Below are 21664 nucleotides of genomic sequence, written 5' to 3' on the forward strand. Positions count from 1 at the left end.
TAAAAGTCAAGGATCAGATCCTGAGATAGAAAACCTAAAGGACGAGATCCCGCTATACAGTATCCTGTAATTACTTACATAATATCAAACATTCTTGGAGTCTTCCCTGTGTTATAACTGTCAGACAACCCGGATGCATTAAAAGAAATGTTCACCAATGTTTTGCACTTCGAGACAGCATTAGGTCTTCAAATACAGAGCGACATGGATTTAGTTCTTCCAAACCATAAGCTGTAAGCTGAAGGAAAGCGATATCCTTTGGCTTCTCTGGAGGCCATGCTATTTAATACATTTTTATTCCCACGCGAGCCTTGCGACCCAACATTCTTACTAGGAATCTTTTCATCATTGGTTTTTTCTTTAGCATCATTGAACGCGCTGCTGACGTGTTATTGAATTACGTGTAATGTTTACTGCTAGGAAAGGATAAAGCTAAAAAACACAAGGGCACGTTGTTTATCTCTGTGAGCTAAATGACGCCTTTTTTTCTCTTTTAATACTTGTTTTTATTCATTGGTTATATTTCGTCAAACTGTGAACTTAATTAGCACCGATTTTTCAGAGACAGCACTGTCTTCGTTTATAGCATTGAGGACCTGGTAACCCCTTCAAAAGCCTTGTACCCAATTACTCATATATATTTAGAGGGGATCTATCGGTTAACGATGTTCGCTTTCTTGACAGCGATAGGGAAAATATTTGTTGACCGTGATAAATGATTGTGTGTGCATGTCGACCTCTGCTGACCATGATGATGTCTAGGTCATGTGTAAAAACAGACGTATGTTTATGAATACCACATGTCAGCGACATTGTTAACAAAGGTTCAACACCGTTCTGTAGCAGACGGGGCCCACGGACGAGTCGATTACAGGGAGAGTGAACTCAGGCTGCGCCTGGCTGATTAGCCTACTTAGTCGAGACTAAGTATCAGACGGTGTCAGACACCCAGTCTGGAAGAAAACCAGAAACGGTGCCTTTTTACCTGGCGTCTTGGCCTCTTTTCACGCAGAAGGTTTCAAAGCAATTAGGGCATATTTAGAAAGGATATTTAATTACTTCCAGGTCCCTGGCATATGGTTTGAATGTATATTCAGAAAGTAGTAGTTGCCCCAGATTCAGGCCACCTTGGATGGAGCCAGTCGATGTAATTTTTCTCTGCTATCTCCGCTGACAATCGGCGGTAAGCCTTCATTTACAAGAAACTTTCTGTCCATAAACCAATACTTTCTGCCTTTTTCAAACTAAATCAGATGATTTATTTATTTACTCGATTGATGTCTAACGTCGCTGTCAAGGATGCTTCATTTATGTAAGACGTCTAACGCCGCTGTCAAGAATACTTCATTTATGTAAGATGTCTAACGCCGTTCTCAAGAATGCTTCATTTATGTACGACGTTTAACACCGCTCTCAAGAATGCTTCATTTATGTACAACGTTTAACGCCGCTATCAAGAATGCTTCAACTATGTAAGACGGACGTTAGCTTTATGGTTGGAAGAAAAACAAATTGCTCAGGGCAAGTCACCGCGCTTGACCTGCTTCCTGATTCAAAGCCGCAGCCTGACCACGCTGGATTAATCCATGCAATATTACTGGGGCCTAATGGATTAATGATGACATTTACATTAATGTTGTTTGCTAAGATGACTCTACCAGTTGTTTTACAACTGTAAAATATTACTTAGATTCATATATTGTTTTTGTCTTGGAAAATTTGTTTTATAAAAAAAAGCTATTCACTGGTTAATAATTTGTTTTATGATACCTTGGTATTTTACTTATTTTGTCGTGATATACAACTGCAAAAGGTGATAAGCTTACGTTGACTATTTATGCTGCAAGATAATTTGAAAGCCATTCAGTTTTTGAATTTTTAAGTAAATCAGTGAGCTTTGATTTCAGAAACTTTAGAAGGAGACGAAATTAAAACCTTCATGGTGCAACGGTTTGTAGGCCAATATGTGCACAATAAGCATTATAAGCAAATTATAACTGTATGTGTGATTGCGTTAATTTTATTGTTGTAAAATCGTGCCCTTTAGAATCGGTTTTTCGCACAACAAAAATCATTTCGTTAGCTGTCATTTTAAGATATATGCGTCATATTTCTTACTGTACTGATTTCTGAACTGAACAAAGTAAATTTATGTACTTTAATCACCAAAGACATATTCATCCTTGACTATTAAGTTCATCGTGCTATCTGTGTAGTATTATCAGTCTGAGGTGATCTTTTACGTCGACTTCCTGAAAAACAAAAAACGTTAACAAAGTCGGCGTGAGCGTGATGTTTGTGTTCATTGTGAATCTGAGAATTGCGTGCTACATTTAAATACATCCCAGACGTTCTAACCAGAAACATCAGGTACCTTTAATGCAAACATCACCTTCTGGTACAAAAATAGCCAAAACTGTTAGACTGAGTTTATTTTTGCCTTATTGTCATTGGATATGTCCCTTAAGAGATACAAAAGTCAGCGATAGTCGCCCACTCGCTCAAGTCTGTCGTCAGCGTTCTAATATATACGCATCTAGCCTTACACTGTCATTAAGAGAAGACTGGGTTGAAGTCACTTTTAGACTTTTCTTCAGGATGTAAAACCAACTCTTTATGCTTAAATCCAATCTCATTAAATTCTTCATATCTGCCCAAGAAGTCGTGTTTTACCTAGGGAAATATAGGATATGGTTCAAGTATTTTGCTATAAGAGCACATATTTATAACCTTCATTATATGCTGAGAGATGCCCGGAGGAATCACACATACTGGTGGTTGGCTATTAATAACGCCTGAGTATGGTGGAAAAACTGCGTAAAACTGAGAGTTGTGGGTGATCCTCTAATAAGTGAATCCAAGATTTATTGTTGTCACCCCCTTCAAATTCTGTTCTTCCGATATGAAATGCCACTACGCCTTTCTATATAAGCGGAGTTTTGTTACTTTGACGGATATAAATTCTGTTTAGGAACAGGTTTTCCGGAGAAGGAAATTTGTGCATTAAAATAGCTTGTATCAAGTAAAAATAGAGTCATCTGTTGGATTATTGTTGTCTTTTTGTGTGGGCGTGTGTGTGTGCTTCTTTTTGTTAAATTTTATTCTAGGAACTGATTTAAAATATGTTTGATTTGATAACAATGAAAGCTTTTTCATACAAAATGTAATGTAGATATAATGTAACTGTCGTAGACTTTTGACTTTAGTGCAGGAAATTTAACCTGACACATGCAAATGTTTTCATTCATTATACTTATTTCTTTTTCTCTAAGTTTTATTTGGCTTTTGTATATGTTTATTTATAATGGAAGTATAGGTAGCAAATTTTTTCTCTTCTTTACAAGCTACGTTGATTTCTAAATGGAATAACATAGTTGCTGATAATTCCCGTACATATAAACAATTCAAGGAATAAATCAGTACGCAAAGAGGGAAATTATACTTTAGAGTGCACAAATATATCCGATCTTTATGTTGTTTAACATAACGTGACGTTATATCTCTGTCCACAAATAATTTCATTTAGTCTAATAATCGTGTTTACTTTGATCACATGAAAAAAATAAAAACAAAATGAATTGTTTTTAATAGTGCTTTTAAGATTGACGAGTTACAGAGTTAGCCTTATCACGTTGTAGGCATAGACCTTGTGTATGGGATCTTTCCAGCTGAATACTTACATCTTCCCTCATCCGTTACCTGATAAGTGAGTAATTAATGCATATAGTTGTAATAATACATGCGTGCTGAAGCGTTTACTCGATAACCTTGTATTCCCTGCTTACACCACATTCTCTAACGGGTGTATTCCTTTATTTATCCGGCTATTTGTTGGCTTCATCGAACAAATATAAACTCCATTTTAAGTTAGTTTTGTTTTTGAAAATTGAGAACGTCTATGCTAAGATTTGCCATGCAATATTGTATTTCTCAAATTAATTTTATTAAAAAGTGACAGAGGAGTCGCAAAAACATCCAGGATTGGTAGCCTACAAGGCAGCCATGCCATATACTCCTCACGCGCTTGAGACGGGAAATAAGCGTGTATAAAATGCTGACAGCAGCCTTCCCTTCACATAAGTTGGTTTATTTAGAGTATTCTGTATCAATATCTATCTAAAAGTTCACCCAATCTTTGTATATTTTACACTCACCACTGGCTCTCAACGTTAGCAGTGTTTCTTTCTTATACCAAGCTGGGCCTCCATGACCTAGTAGTTAGCTGCCAGCTCGACGCAGTGACCCAGGAGCATCTCACCTAAGCGGTCGTTATGAGTTGGTCCAGTTCACGCTGGCTTCCTTCTACCATAAGTATTCTTCGTTTCGGCGTAAAACATTAACCAAATAAATAAATTAATTAATTAATGAATAAATAAATCTAAAACAAACGTCACCAAAATTAACGCTATAAGGTTAACTGTTGGCCTACTTTACACAACTGCTGACAGCCAAACTTTTACCAAAGATCAAGGTGTACATTCAGTACTACACTGTAACCGTGATACAATGATACGAGGCATACGAATGCTGAAGAACGCCAAACAGGCATGCAACATTGGAGAAATATTTAACGCTAGTAAGGTATGGGCATACGGAATGCTAGTATACAACCAGACACATGGTCAGTGACAGTGCCCCGATTAAAAATAGCGAAGCTTTTAAAAATTAATCACACCATTGTATAACCAGCCTGAATATGGAAAGCGGCAGACAGGATCTGGAAAACCAAATAAGCCAGTGCCAAATATACTTTGACTAAACCAGTACATGTATTATCAGCTCCTTTCACGCTCTAACCAATTCACTGACAAACAAGCTTAAACCACAGTAGAGATGACCGATTGGGTTCTAGCAAGGTAAAAGTCGGGCGAAACTTAACTCTGTCTTGACATGGTTAAAGTTATACAAACTCAAAACAGACTGGACATAATTAAAGTCTTCTTTAATACGCCTAACTCTAACAAGTTAAAGTTAGACAAGTTTAAACCACTCCAGACATAGTTCAGTTCGACAAGTTTAAATAAGTCTGGACATGGCTATCTTTTAACAAGGTTAAATCAGCCTGGACATGGTTAAAGTCAGACAACCTTAAATCTACAGGGACAGTTTTTTATTCGTCTGACTTTAAAATTTTCCCAAAAACCATTTCTACTGTCATATAACATTCAGATCTAACATCAGATGGTCTTTTCAGATTCATTGCCAGTTTTCTGATCTATTTTAGTTTTGATTTGATGTATTTTGATAACGGACTTCTTACAACCTACATTGTAAGCAAGCCGGAAGAAGAAATGTGGCAAGGAGATCCCGTATTTCTTATTTTATTGCTTCATACATGGTTATTATTAATATCCAGGCACTTGGATACATGTTGTGGTGCTATAGCTTTATTTAGCCGGGCCAAGCGCCGTGCAGTATACCGATCAATGTATAGGCGAAAGTAATTACCATGCCTCTTATCTGCCGAAGATCTAATTTCGTAGCCGTACAGAATGTATATTGAATAGTTATTGGGGGAATAAAGTCTTGTTGTGTGGCCGTTGCTGGCCACAGTCGAGGAAACACCGCCAATGATGTATCGATCCTTTAGTGACCAACGCGAAGGTAATTTGGCTCAAGCTACCTCCGCCAAAACTCACATGCGAAGTAAACTGAAAAGTTAAACCGTGTCGGCGGAAGTGAGCAACGCGGTTTATCGTGAAAAGCGCCTGTTTGCATACATCAAATGACAAGGTAATTATTGGAAAATGGCAGCAAAACTTCTTCGGGGCTCACCTTATGGTGTATCGATCTAGGGGTACTTAGCGCCTGGCCAGCCGCCAAGGTAACTAATTATTACAAAAGCTAATTTGCGGACTTATTATGATACAGCACAAAGCTCATTTTGTGACGGCATCAGGTGTTCCTCTTCCTGAGAAGATGCATTACATCTGAGAAAACTCATTAATGCTCATCCTCCAGCTATAGACGGTGAGCATTACTGGCCGTTCCCAAAATTATACTACTTTGTTAAATGTGCGCCCATAAGATTACCCACGTTCTGTAAAACTATTTTATAGTTAAATGCTTAAATACTTATTAATTAAACTTGAATTTGACAGAAAGGAAATGCTGTCTGATAAGCTACTATTGCCGATCACCTCACCAGCAAATTTGGTCACCCCGTGCAGAGATTTTTCCTCATCGATTCTGAAAAGAAATCGATAGCACCATTGATTTGTGTGCTGAGGTAATGAGTTCTATTGTGTGTTCAACAAGTTTGATGACCATATGCTTTACGGAGTATTCATAGTAGCTGTCACTTAGATCAACCATTGTCCTTAGGAGATCGCTGTATTGACCTAATTATAAGGACACAGTCGAGCCTAGGCGTCTTTGTAAAACATTCATTTCTAACCTTGTCTCATTTTCAGCTGGTGTTCACCATGAATAAACAGGGGGTTTAAGTACTTTTACATATGGTAAATTGTGTATTTATTTATGTGATTGTTGGTTAGTGAAAATGTCAGAATTTTTCTTTTCTACGACCCCTGCCCGTTTCACGGGTGAATACAAATGGAGTGACTGAACGAAACCACTGTTCTTGGGCAAGATACTGACGAACTTTCCCACTTTTTCCCAAAGAACGCTAAACTGCACATGTCGCCCCCTTATGAGCACCGTCCACCGTTTATAGTCACCAAAGCCCAAGTAACAGAATACGATCAATGATGGCAAACTATTGTAAAGATCTATAAAGGTATAATCTGTCGGTATGTTAGACATATGATCAAAAGGTATCGTAATGTGAATCGGGGCAATGTCTATGCCAGCATCTCCCACTCAATAAATGACTATATAATTGACTTATCGTTTTTTCATGAAGACGCCATGTGGAATAAATTTATGTTTCTTTCGAAGCTGATTAATTGACTTATTGTCATGTAACGCTAAACTTTACAGTTGTATAGTTGTTATTATTATTATTATTATTTTTTTGTTTTTTGTGTGGTAAGTTTAACGTTTTTTTCCAGCTCTTTTATCTCTCATGTTAGTTTCAGAAAGATGGAGATACCAAAGCAGATGGCCTCATCTGCACCACGATACTGAATATATGAGGGTAAGTTTGTCTTTGTGAAATGAAACATCATAGACACAAACCATTCCAAAGTTTAACTGAGATGGTCTGTTCGAAGGAAATGTTTTCTTGGCGCGCATACGATACCATGTTAGCATCTTCGCCCTGGTCAGAATCAAAATATTAGAATTAATAAACTTTGAGAAAATTATTATTAAAGTTGATAAATGTTTAACGCCGTCCTCTTTACCTAACACCAGAGAGACCAGAGCTGGATTCGAACTCGCGACAGTATGCATCGGCCAAGTGCCTAATGGTCGCTAAACTGCACATGCACAATGATGTTTTGGTGAGATCACCTAGCAGGCCTCACAAACGCTGTCTTGACAAGTAACTGTGGAAGGCAAGTGATCTGCAACGATGTTCAGGTGAGATCAATCAGACGGCCTCTCGAGCATTGTCTTGACAAGGAACTGTGGAAGGTAAGTGATCTACATCAAGCCCCATATGAGATCACATAACCAGCCTCACGAGCGGGGTCATGACAAGTAACTGTAGAAAGCAAGTGATCTACAGCAATTTCCAGAAGTGATCAACTAGCCGGCCCCATGAGCGCTCTCTTGACAAGTAACTGTGGAAGGTAAGTGATCTCCAGCAATCTTCAGGTGAGATCACGTAACTGGCCTCGCCATCAGTACCGGTCTCTTATTGCTTACAAATACCTTGAGAAGAGTTGAGGGGATACAGTAATTTTTTAAAAAAATTCCTTGCCGATGCTCATAAATTAACCAACACAAGTATATCCGACGATTTCAAGGTCAAACATCTCAACCGGGCGGTCATGACTGATCTCTGGAATCTGAAAAACTTTTGATCGGAGAATCATAGTGATCGCTGTAACCATACCACATTGTACATCTAGTGCCATCTGTGTCGTGCAGGAATTCACGCCACCCGCCATTTCACAAGGCATTCAAGCGAGTTATCGATCAACGTAGAAACTCTCCTAAAATATGACTAGTTCAAAAGTTCAGTAATGTGACGCTGGCGACAGATTGGAATTAATAAATGGGTGGATGACATTACCCCTTTGGGTAAATGTTGCGTAACTCATATGGTCTTAAGCCGTGAGGTCGTGAATGCCCCACAATAAAGATGGGCAAAACATGTTTTCACAGAAGTTGAAACATTTCCATGTTGAGACTTCTATGGAAAGATAATTTTGTGTGAGAAAAATCTTCTATGAAAAAAAATGTATACAACCAAACTCGGTACTTTCCAATGTACAAAAATATTTTCCCCGGTGAAAAAGTGCTTCATTGTTTAAAGAAAAATATTTTCCCACAAAAAAGCAGATCTACTCACTTTCCTGATAAAGCCATCAATGAAGTGTCCTACCATGAAGAGAAGAATGTATTTAGCTTATTTAATTAAGGTTTTACTCAAGAATATTTCACTTATACAACGGCGGCCAACAAGGTGGGCAGAGAACGGACAGAAACCCAAGATCATCACGTACGGCCGGAGAACAAACCAGCATGAGTCGCTGGCAGCATTGCTCCGCGCTGGCACGCCGATGACCTCGACCACGGAGGACCCCTAATTAAGTGTCAAAAAATGTTTAATGTTTAACAATGTATCAAGGTATGAGGGCGCTTTGGCGACTGGAGATACGTTTTTAGCGTATGGAGTGTCATTTAACTGTAATATTATTAAAACGTTCTCGTCCGCTAGTTTGTAACTGTCGCTTGTCATCAGCTAATCAAAAATAATTTTTAAAAAACTGGAATAGTCAAAGACTGCTTGTTTGACTACACGAAAATGCCTTGTTGGAATAGAACAAAATTTTTAAAAAATAACCAAATTCGCCGTGTTACATAGCTGGAAAATGAGGATGGAATCCAACCATTTGTCTTGTTTGTCACCGGATGTCGTTTATATGCACTCGATAAGGAACTAAATAATCAAGTGATCGAATGCCTTGACGTATGCCTATTTGTATCGGCCAAGCCCTCACATTTGCGAAGACTGTAGCATCGAGGACGGAATCAGCTTTCAGCTTCCGTCCATATATTGAACGCTCGAAGTATTGTACAATAAATAAAGCTTAAGACAGAAGCCATCCGTTTGCTCCGCTAACAAACACATAAATTCGATCTTATGTAAGCACTGCGTCTCGCCTAAAAACTGTTTCGAGAAGCAGACATGTACGCAATAGAACGTGGCAGCACAATCATGTGCAACAATGGAATTATCTGATAAGGTCATCATACAACTTGCATGGGCGTGTTAAAAGAACCTCACCTTGAATCTCGCTGTCTGAGTTATAACATGGTGGGTTGTGTTATAACATGATGGTCTGTGTTATAACATGATGGTCTGTGCTATAACATGGTGGTCTGAGTTATAACATGGTGGTTTGTGTTATAACATGGTGGTTTGTGTTATAACATGATGGTCTGTGTTATAACATGATGGTCTGTGCTATAACATGGTGGTCTGAGTTATAACATTGTGGTTTGTGTTATAACATGATGGTCTGTGTTATAACATAATGGTCTGTGCTATAACATGGTGGTCTGAGTTATAACATGGTGGTTTGTGTTATAACATGATGGTCTGTGTTATAACATAATGGTCTGTGCTATAACATGGTGGTCTGAGTTATAACATGGTGGTTTGTGTTATAACATGATGGTCTGCGTTATAACATGATGGTCTGTGCTATAACATGGGGGTCTGAGTTATAACATGATGGTCTGCGTTATAACATGATGGTCTGTGCTATAACATGGGGGTCTGAGTTATAACATGATGGTCTGTGCTATAACATGGTGGTCTGAGTTATAACATGGTGGTTTGTGTTATAACATGATGGTCTGTGTTATAACATAATGGTATGTGCTATAACATGGTGGTCTGAGTTATAACACGGTGGTTTGTGTTATAACATGATGGTCTGCGTTATAACATGATGGTCTGTGCTATAACATGGGGGTCTGAGTTATAACATGGTGGTTTGTGTTATAACATGATGGTCTGTGTTATAACATGATGGTCTGTGCTATAACATAATGGTCTGTGCTATAACATGGTGGTCTGAGTTATAACATGGTGGTTTGTGTTATAACATGATGGTCTGAGTTATAACATTGTGGTCTGTGTTGTAAAATAATGGTCTGTGCTATAACATGGTGGTCTGAGTTATAACATTGTGGTTTGTGTTATAACATGATGGTCTGTGTTATAACATGATGGTCTGTGCTATAACATGGTGGTCTGAGTTATAACATGGTGGTTTGTGTTATAACATGATGGTCTGAGTTATAACATGATGGTCTGTGATATAACATAATGGTCTGTGCTATAACATGGTGGTCTGAGTTATAACATTGTGGTTTGTGTTATAACATGATGGTCTGTGCTATAACATGGTGGTTTGTGATATAACATGGTGCTCTGTTTTATGACATGGTGGTCTGTGTTATAACATCGTGGGTTGTGTTATAACATGATGGTCTGTGCTATAACATGATGGTCTGAGTTATAACATGATGGTCTGTGCTATAACATGGTGGTCTGAGTTATAACATGGTGGTCTGAGTTATAACATGATGGTCTGTGTTATAACATGATGGTCTGTGTTATAACATGATGGTTTGTGATATAACATGGTGCTTTGTGTTATAAAATGGTGGTCTGCTTTATGACATGTGTTATAATATGGTGATCTGTGTTATAACACAGTGATCTGTGCTATAACACCGTGATCTGTGTTATAACATGATGCTTTGTGTTATAACATCGTGGTCTGTTTTTTTACATGGTAGTCTGTGTTATAACATGGTTGTCTGTGTTATAACATGGTGGTTGATGATATAACTCAGTTTACCCAGGGTGCTCCGGTTTTCCTTTACCATGGAATAGACAGCCATCGTGAAAAATTCTTGAGTATGTACTTATGTATGCGAATTGTTAACACTAAAGACGCACACGAAAAAAATAAAAAGGACGATAAAGCAAAGCTGGCAAAACTTAACGCCAACCATGCAGACATTCCGGACATTTCAAAATGATGTTCTACCTTATTTTACTTGAAAAGGTGAACAATTCCTTGTCCGCCGCAGAGAAAATTATTTTGATTCAGCAAAAGTTGTGCCTACCTGGCAGAAGGGTTTCTCTGACAGTAGAGTCAGACAGACAATTTTTCCAGACGACACATGATTGACGCGTGTCACACAAATCCAGCGCGTGCCCTACTCATGGCACCTGACAGGTGATGCAATGTGGGTCACCGGAACGTGCATTTTAAAGGCTATGTTTTCATTTTAACCCAGTGTACAGACTAGCTATGACCTTGAAAATTCGTCATTATATTAACAAAACCATGCCATTTGAATGACTAAAGTTTGAAAGAGTTTGAAAAAAGGATAATGGAGCAATGCAGCATCAAAGTAAAAAGTCACATGGTTCTTGTGATGACATGTGCAACTCGAAAAACGTTATAGCCTTCAAAAGAGCCTGGAAAATGTGATATCGTTACTCTGTTACATAATGTAGTACACCTACGAGTAAACAACCATCCAGCAGAATGTTGGTGGTACGTCGAGCGAGCACCTTCACCACCCATCCTGTTACCCATGCACACCACACTTTCAATAAAAACAAACCATCAATTTCATGACGGAATCAGTGGCATCAATCAAGCAGCAAATCTTCTCTTTTCTTTAATGTATTCAAGATGGCTGAAATGTGTCCACAAATAATTTGAATAAGGAGACTAATAAATATCGTGTAAAGAGAATTTCAGCCAGGATATGTGAGATTACGATGAATTCTTGATTCTTTCCTGACCTGTCAGGAAAACTGTCCTGTTTTGAAGTCTCAGGACATCACGAAAGTCCTATGTCAATGCAAAAACTAGTAGTTTCTTCACCCGTAATTTATTTATTTGATTGTGTTGAACGTGATATTCAAGATTTTATTACTTTTATAGGTGGAGAAAACCGAAATGCTCAGAGTAAATCACCAGGTAGTGATAAACCTTCTGAAAGAATACCACAAGGACAGCTGGATTCGAACTCATGACCTCACTGATCAATGACATAGTAGTTGTAGACAACAATGTACCCCTGAATCTGCAATAGAATGAATGATCATGGTTTAACGCCAGGTTGGCAATATTTAATTCAGGAGTATAAAAGTGCCTATCTTCAAATACCTAACAAAGTGCTTTAAAAATACTTTTTAATGTTCTACACGGGCACATGCCATTTCACCAAAGAAGTGAAACGGAAACATTTTGTATCAGCCTGTCTATGGGGAAGCACTCTGTTATCTTGGTGGATCATGAGTTATGGAACTTCATTCCTTGAAGGCGAGTATTTCAAAATACCCTACGCACCTTTATTTTTATTATGCCTCTTACTGCCAAGTATTGAATCAGGTGATTTCATTCTGGCTAAGTCAGGCACAAAGAGCAGCAGTTTCACACTGGCTGAGTCAGATACGAAGAGTGGTGGTCTCATCCTGGCTGAGAACGGCACGAAGAACGGCAATTTTCTGGTGGCTGAGTCAGGTACGAAGGGCTGTTGTTTCATCCTGGCTGAGTCAGGTACAATAAGTTTTTCCTCAGCTTATAAATTTCATTTTTACAATTATCTTCCATTTCAAGTGGTCAGTTGAAATATATAGTCACGCAATACAGCAAATGAACACTGGGAGCTCAGAAATTTAGCCTATAGATTATGTCACATACGGTCGCAGTTGCAAAATCGCATTACGAAATTCATCAAGCTTTGGGTTACAGCTTAGGTAACATAACAGCCCTATCATGACATGTGACTTAACTGATATTACTGCGAAAATAAAGCCGATAAGCGACAGATACAATCAGTATGTTTCAATAATATATATGTGATGTTGCGAGACTTACAACGTCAAGAATGTTTTTTTCTTAAATACAGCAGTTTTACTTGTAATTTCCTTTAAAACTAAAGCTATGTTATACGTAAAAATGAATCGCTTACTTTAAAACTTTCATATCTGTGGCTATTTTCCGAGACCTGCCATCCACATAATACTCCTGATAAAGGCATAATAAAATGCTGACATATTGAGAGCAAGACGGTTTCTTTTTGGGGGATTAACACTACGTTTGATTTGCAAATGGATAGACTAATATAACGTACATGATTAATATAAACACACATTAACGGTGGAAATTACACGTGTACAATGAAAAGTACATTTGCAGTGGAAGGTACACTTGGCCGTTCGAAAGTACATGTATACTGGAAAGTACACGTCTACAATGGAAAGTACATGTGCACTGGAACTTTTACACTGGAAAGTACACTTTCCCACTGGAAAGTACACATGTATTGGAAAGTACACATATACTGGAAAGTACACGTGCACGATGAAAGTACACATGAAACAATGGCTAGTAATGTTAACTACTAGTTGTATTTTTTTAAAGCAAGCTTACAATATTTAATGTCTGTTTACATTCAAATGCGCTGGGGGCGCATATTTTTTATCTATTTTGCTTGGTTGTTTTTAGATCTGATGTCACAATTAACATTTGTTTGTTCTCAACGTCGTCATATTTATTTGGGTGCCTCCTGAAAAGCCATACCCTGGATGATATCGAATTCACCCTGATACCCCACCACACAGAGTACTTTTACTGCAGTAATGGGATGAGTGATATACAAGGTGTGATATACAAGTCCTAACTGCTGGCACAGTTTGTTGAAGACCACTTGCTTGCCATCAATATACAAGGTAGAAGTGTGCACATCACAAGGAGGTACGTTTTATCACGCAATAGCGATTAGCTGCAATGATTCCCAAACATGCCAAAGGTTGTTGGCTTTACACCAAGCACTCCGGTATCCTGCGCCCAAAACAGAACGCCATCGTACACATGTGAGAAAAAAATCAAAATTAAATCAGTTATTCCGCATGACCCCACAATATCCTGATTAAATAATACCCTAGCCTATATAAATTGTGAAGTAAAAATGGTAATTTTTGACGTGACTTGCCTGTAATTAAATCGTGGTGTGATAAATGTACAGAAGTGGGCATAAGTGTTAAATGGTGTCATTCCATCTCTCTTTCTTCAAAGTTATAAGATTTTGAGAATTTGGAGAAGCGTTTTGGTGCAGGTACACGCATGTAGAGCTCACAGCCAGAAATTCGCCAAATATCATTAACTCATCCAAGGAAGAAATGGGTTTAGATTATAGAGCGGATTTTAAAATAATCTTATCTTTTTTTTTTTTCTTAGGAGCAAAAAATTTAATATGGGTAAACATGTAATAAATGCTGGTATAAAAATGTATATACATGTATGTATATATTAGAGGCTGAACATCTGCAACCACACTTAAGCTAGCTATTACAAGTTCTTATTTGGGGTTTATCAAGTTCAGCTCATGCTGGCTTCACCTCCAGCTGTACTTGGGAAGGTCTGGCAGCAAGTTTCCCCCGAGCTCTGCCCGGTCTCCTCCCACCATAATGTGAGAGTTAAACAAACCAGTTGTTTCTCATCTTTACTCTCCAATAGTGGTACACTTACACATGGCCAGGGGGTTATTTCAAAATAAGAAGAAAATACCTTAACACAAACTGCACAGTAAATTGTTAATTAGCTGTATATATCACCTCCATGCAAGACGAGCACGCCAGATAAAAACTCTCTGGATAGGAGATTTTTACTTCTCGTGTCACTTTAACGGTTTTAGAAGTACCTGTACTATTCACGATGAAAATTATAAAACACGTGCCGAGATGTTCACGGGAGATCCCCTCAGAGTCTTGTTTTTATCAAGGATTGTAACACTTATACACAGTGTATCTGACTTAATCAGATAGATTGGTATAAGCTGGTGAACGTTTGTACAGCGTCTAAACCGCCCACATGAAACATGTAGAAGCATAATTGGGTATTATCTCCATGTTATTAGTCCAACAAATAAGCGATAGTATTTGTTAATCTGATATGGAGCCATCATCACCAACATTGATATGAAACAACATGTAGGAAACACCTTTTTTTCAAAATGGATACAAACTGGTGACAAATTATTTTTGTTAGCAGAGTGACAAAAATAATGTGTATATTCCCGCCATGGCTGTAATAGTAATAATAGCCCATTGAAATAACCCCTTATTTTTGGAATTTTCGAAGCAATAATCGACACCTATTTATACAGGTTCAGGTATTTTTTTGTTATCTGTCGAGACTGAAGAGGTGTTTGAAATAATAGTAATAGCAATATGTAACGATATTTGATACTCTAATGGGTGGGGTGGGTGTTGTATGATAGACGATCATGACACCGGAGCAGTATTGTTAATCTGGTGACGTCTATCGTCTGTTGTTTGTTCAGAATCTGTTCCACGCGTTCCATATTGAGACATTTCTCTACTTTTTCCATAAACAGATTACAGATGAAGATGAAGCTGATGATACAGGAATGTGATGCTGCATCATCTCTCAGACTTCTCCTCTTAAACGGTCATATTTCTGTTATTGTAGACAAGTGCTCGATAGGAATAAAACCATGGCTAGTCCCCCGTGGCTATTTATAGCCTGAAATGTATGTTGTGCTTCCAGGAATAGCTCTCGAAGCTATTTCTGTCACTGACTACGGAGGACGGCCCTCACAAAATCTATTGTTAGGCACATTACTGAGCGTGGCTACCACATTGTGAAATCAAGTGATCTGTCCCCAGTGTGGTCTGTCACAGAGCGAGAAATCAAACAGTGGTTTTATAAAAGGTAAAGTGAGAGAAAGGAAAATCTAGCTTCAAACGTCAGAAAACTCGAGCCTGGAAGAACCCCTTAAAAAAATATGTTGATATTTCAATGCACCCACATGTCATACCTGACTCACTCTGTTTTAATACCTTCAGTCAAATTAAACAACCGGAAGTCTATTAATAGTGTTGGAAGTCTATTAATGGATACCCTATAACAGTGGACTTCCCAACATTCGTGACACTTTAACAATCTGAATGACTTCAAAAACTTCAAATATTGCTCACAGATAGTGGCAATGCTGAGACATAAATATTCATACACTATATAAATATTTAATGAACATTACTAATTGGTCATGAATTAAATATATTTATTAAATAGGGGTGAGTCTGAAACTTTGTCAGTTACTTGTCAAAGGCGTATTGTTTTTATTCCGAGCACTCCTATTCCCGCCACCCATACTGCTGCCCGCTCCCGTGTAAGTGTAACATTCTTTAGTATGGCGTCAACGCCAGTCAAATAAATAAATATTGTTTTCCGTTTTCTCCTACGATGATGAAAACCACTTCCGTTTTATATTATGTAACAAAAATGCTATGAAAATATGTAGATATGTTATATTATAAATAGAAGCAGGCTTTTAAGAGACTACTGTGTACAGGTATAGACTTTATACAATTATTGTACTGATTTTCTTTATTTGAAAAGCCAGAAGACCAAATTGTTGCGTGACCGTATGCAGCAAGAATTTCCACTTCTAGTAAAGCATGTAATATCTCTGTTCCTATATTTTTTAAGTTAACTGTAAAATTGCAATGTGTATCATATGAACCACAAAGAAGTTTATTCATCGTCATATCGGAACACTTTCCATAACATTTACAATTTTCGTCTTGTTTTGTCTGGCATGCATGTAAGTCTGAAATGCCCGAGCTATAGTGGCGTATTCCCTGAAGCACAGATATGTAGTTACTTAAAAATAGGAAATGAATGTGTAGGTGTGAACAAACGAAGCTAAAGCCTGACTGTCTGGTAAATATAGAACAGGCGTCATCTATCCACTTGCAAATTTTATAACGTAAGGTAATACATCCGAACCAAAAAAGACACACGGGAGTAATCTATGGTTGTACATGGTAACACCTCGTTAGTTCTCAATAGGATGTGGGCAAATTGGTTGACAGGCCTAAAATACACATCGTATGTGTACACATGTAATTCATTCCTTTAACTCGTCAACGAAAAAACATCCAGTAATGCGTTGCTGGAAAAAAAAAACAAATCATGCACAGTTTACACCTAGGAACCGAGCTGTTATAGGTTTAGCAATAGTTCTTTATAATTTCAGCAATATCACTATTTATAACCGAGTCATAGAAGATTCAGTGGAGACTAATCTGTTGGGTTTATTTCCCTGCAAAACTTATTATCTCCCTTGGTCTGTGAACAGCTGAATTAGCCAACCCTAACTGCAATTCAATATGACAACAATCAGTGTATTACATGACATCTTATATATTTTTTCGAATGGGTGAGTGAATGAGCGCAAAATGTAAATGAGCAAGTTCAAAGCTTTCATTCAACTGCCATAAGTATGCTTTAGCTTTTGTCAAAGTTGCATGTTGTGTAAATCAGTAAATCGACATGGCGTAATGAGGTCTGTAGCTGTCTGTAAGAGTAGGCGAACACTGCCCACGGGAAAGAAAAGGAACAAATACTAAACTGAACAAAATGTCATAACTTGTCCGCGGCAAGCATTCACTGTACAACAATCATTTTCTTTTGTATTTTCATTAGTTTTTGGCATTGCCATCACTTCAAACTGTTTAAAACTCCAACCCTGCTACAAATGTTTTGTTTTTTAAGGAAGCATGTACATTTACCCTCATTTCCTCTCCTGGACATCAGTCATCGGTTCAGGAGAGGCTGAAGAGGTGTTTATACTGAAGTCAATACATACATACGTCAGTTGTTTGAATAACAATGCAAGGCAATAAAATTTTGTGTGTCCTAATCCTCATCATTCTGATGAACAATTAAAGCTCAACTCATAACGAAATGTTGGCGCACTATTGGGGTCTGAAATCACTGGATCCTACACAGATCTTCTAAACTTCTCGTTGTGGGTTTAGTGGCAAACTCTACATAGGCCTATATCCGCAGCACTTGCCTTAAACTCCGGATGATATGATATCACCGGGCTCAGGGTGATGATATCACCGGGCTCAGGGCCTGTTTTTGAGCCATATAAATAAAAATTTTGGCCACCTACTCAATGTGCAAAGCATTGTGACGATGTTTCAGTTTTCAACTTAAGTCAGAAATGGCTTTGTGGAATTGGTGTCGGATCATTGCCAGTTAATGAATGACCTGGAACCTAAGGGGGGAAAATGCAAACACCATTAAAGAGTAAACCCGACGGCAGAAAGCTACTTCGTATGTCACAGGGAAGCATTTGGTCTACATAACAGTGGCCAGTGCCTGTAAGGCACTAAAAGCATCTGTAACTATTTATTTATTTATTTATTTGATTGGTGTTTTACACCGTACTAAGGAATATTTCGCTTATACGACGGCGGCCAGCATTATGATGGGAGGAAACCCACGATCTTCCTCAGGTTGCTGACAGATCTTCCCACGTACGGCCGGAGAGGAATCTGTAAGTAAGTCTATAACCGTAAGGCCGTGTAACTATATAACTGCAAGAAGCTGTCCGAATTGCATATAGTTCTGCCGAAAGGGGTAAAGACTCATCTATGAATCATTACATTATTAATTCGGCAAGGTGCATGTAGCACCAAAGTTTATGCGTAAACCAAAACGTGTCATGCAGATATCTTGATGACACGGTCCTAATGACGGAAATATTGCTGTCGACGTCAAACGCCAACAAAACAAACAACCAAATACTCCGTGATACCTGCCTGACAGGACACTTCGTTTGTATGTAACTGTATATGTGTAGAAAGTGGTTCTCAGTAAAATTTAGACGATATTATTAAATTCAACAAAATGCTACTCACAAGTGTGATATTTTTTATGATGTTACAATGATTTTTTATGATTCATGATTTAGTAAGTGGGTTGTTTTGGGCTTACTGGGATGCTCATAAACTTCGGGGTAATGGCATCAGCTCGGCCCATATATCAAACCCAGGACACACCTACTGGGACTATGGTCAGGAATGTTGGAAATTTGTCTGAAATTAAACATCCCCAAACATTGCGGTTTATGTAATGATTTAGTCTGCCTCCCACTATAACGCTGGCCGCCGTCCTCTAAGTGAAATGTTTGTGGGAATCACGTAAAACACCATCCAAAATCCTATATTTAGCTGTCATGCTGGGCCATTACTTTCCAGAGCCAATTGTGACTGTTGTAATTGGAAATGATAACTTTGTTAAGGACAAAGAACAGCGAGCCTGAATTATATTTACAATATATTAAACAAATTTGAATATTTTTTTGTCTTTTACCTAATTCTGCTTAAGCCATTGTGCTGGGGGGCCTTTAATTTGCTATTGTTTTAAGCATCTACATGAACAGTTAGAATAAATTAACAAGAGACCGAATTTCAACGGTTACGTGTGACCATTTGCCAGCTAACACACTGTCGTCGTTGCTCTGTTTTTTCTCTCGATGCTATACGTCTTAATTATATTGTATTCCTGTATAAACCATTATTCTGCTGGTGGACCAAACATCCTCGAGGGCAAGGAATCCTTTCGATATGATTGCATGTTAAAGATGATGACAGCCAAGCATTTTAAGTAATTCTAGACCCTTGACATCTCGTAAATTGCAATTAACATCAAAGCATTTTTTGATCTTACCTAATTCTGCTTAAGACTCAGGCCCCCAGACCAAGAAGTGATGTTCGACTTAAGTCAAGATTGTAATCATTAAATTTAGTATGTTTCTTTCCATTTTTAGTTGAAATTTGTTGAACAATAACCAAACCAGAATTTATGTTGTCAAGCAATACTTTGACCTTATTACATCAGAAATAATAATATTAAAGTGATCTGAAAAAACTTAAATGTAAGATCGCTTTTTTATCCTGGAGCCTGGTTTTTGTCTCTATATTGCACGTGTTAATAACATTTATATGCTTTATAGTGTGTTGGGATATACTGGATTGATGCAAACGCCCCGAAGTCAGGAGATCTGTAATCAAATCAGTGTCGGGTTATACCAAGACGTTGAAAATGGTAAATGTTTCTTGGTACTCAGCACTGAGAGGTTAGAGCAAGTAAACAGGACTGGTTGGCTTGGTGTTAGTATAATGTGACTGGGTTGGGTGTCATGTCTGGTGTCTTCGGCATAATACTTTAGTGGCCTTGACCTGTCACAGGGATGTACATGTAGACACACCTAATGATACCTCGTCGTCATACGACTCAGTCATTGTTAGGTACGACGTAAAACGTCAAGCAAGAATATATATATATATATATATATATATATATATATATATATGCTTGCTTGACGTTTTACATATATATGCTTGACGTTTTACGTCGTACTTGACGTAAATATATATATATATATATATATATATATATATATATATATATATATATATATATATATACGTCGCACCTAACAATGACTGAGTCGTATGACGACAAGGTATCATTAGGTGTGTCTACATGTCATCTCCCTGTGTCATCACCAGAGTAACAGCACCGTGTACGGCCTATACGGTCTGGTCATTTTTATTTATCTACAGTGTATGCCGAATCTAGTTCCTGCTGTTTCAGTTGCGACCTTTGCTTTATTCAAGGCCTATGGATACATTATTCTGCTTTTCTCCACCGACAAACTTGACCACCCTCACACCAATCGATCAACGGATTCTATTTTGTGACCAGCTGAGATTTAGACAATGGCAGGTATAACTATTGTCACCAAAACCCCATGAACAGTAACAGCGGGCAATGTGGCTGTGTTCGCAATCCTATTTGTCTTCCTTTCTGCTTGAGCAGCAGGAACAATTTTCAGTAAATGCAGAATGCTTGCGAGGTACTGTACACTTTCCTGTACTAATTTGTAGTCTCTGTCTAATGTGCACGATGGGGTATATAGTTGTGCTGTCACCTGAATCAAAAATTATGCGCTATTGTTCAGTTATTATATATTACCTCATGGTTTGGAACAATAATGAACGCTTCGTACTGTACGAGAGAATACCGTGGTCTACTCCAGGCTATACCGAATGGCAAAGTTAGATTTACCGCGTGTTTCATCTCAAATGCTCCATCGTATCAACTGAGATCTTATGGTTTCCCTGAACAGTATTCCGTGATAAAAGCAGCCTACTTCCGGTCTGTTACAGTCAAGCCTTGTTGTCGGGGCTTTTATCTGCTGCAGTGTCGTCTCAGTGACAAAAGATCAGTCCGTATCCGCTTATTGTAGGTAGAGGAAGAGGCAAGAGGAAGTTCCAAAGACAACCTTGGGGGCAGCAGTAATTTTTCTTCCGATTCCGAGATTTCGGAGCTAGATCCACCAATCGCACGAATCCTAGGCCAACTGCGACAAGGCATCAACCAAACGACTGACCAAGCTGGTCATTACTTCTCTAAATGCGAGTGTGTTCAATTGTAAAACATTAAATGTCCAAGCCATCCAACACACGGAGAAGCCGAAGACCCACAGGCGATTATCGAGTGAGCAATCAAAGGAAGATTACACAGTTACATGTACTTGCAACCTGTAGTTAACTCCGGGCAATCAAGTTTCCTCAACCTACAAAACTCACCGCAGTGGTTTTAGTGAAATATTATGATGCAATATCATACAATTATTGTCATATTGACTTCCAGTGTCA

Source organism: Liolophura sinensis, chromosome 1 (genome assembly GCF_032854445.1).
Source record: "Liolophura sinensis isolate JHLJ2023 chromosome 1, CUHK_Ljap_v2, whole genome shotgun sequence".
Lineage (NCBI taxonomy): Eukaryota > Metazoa > Mollusca > Polyplacophora > Chitonida > Chitonidae > Liolophura > Liolophura sinensis.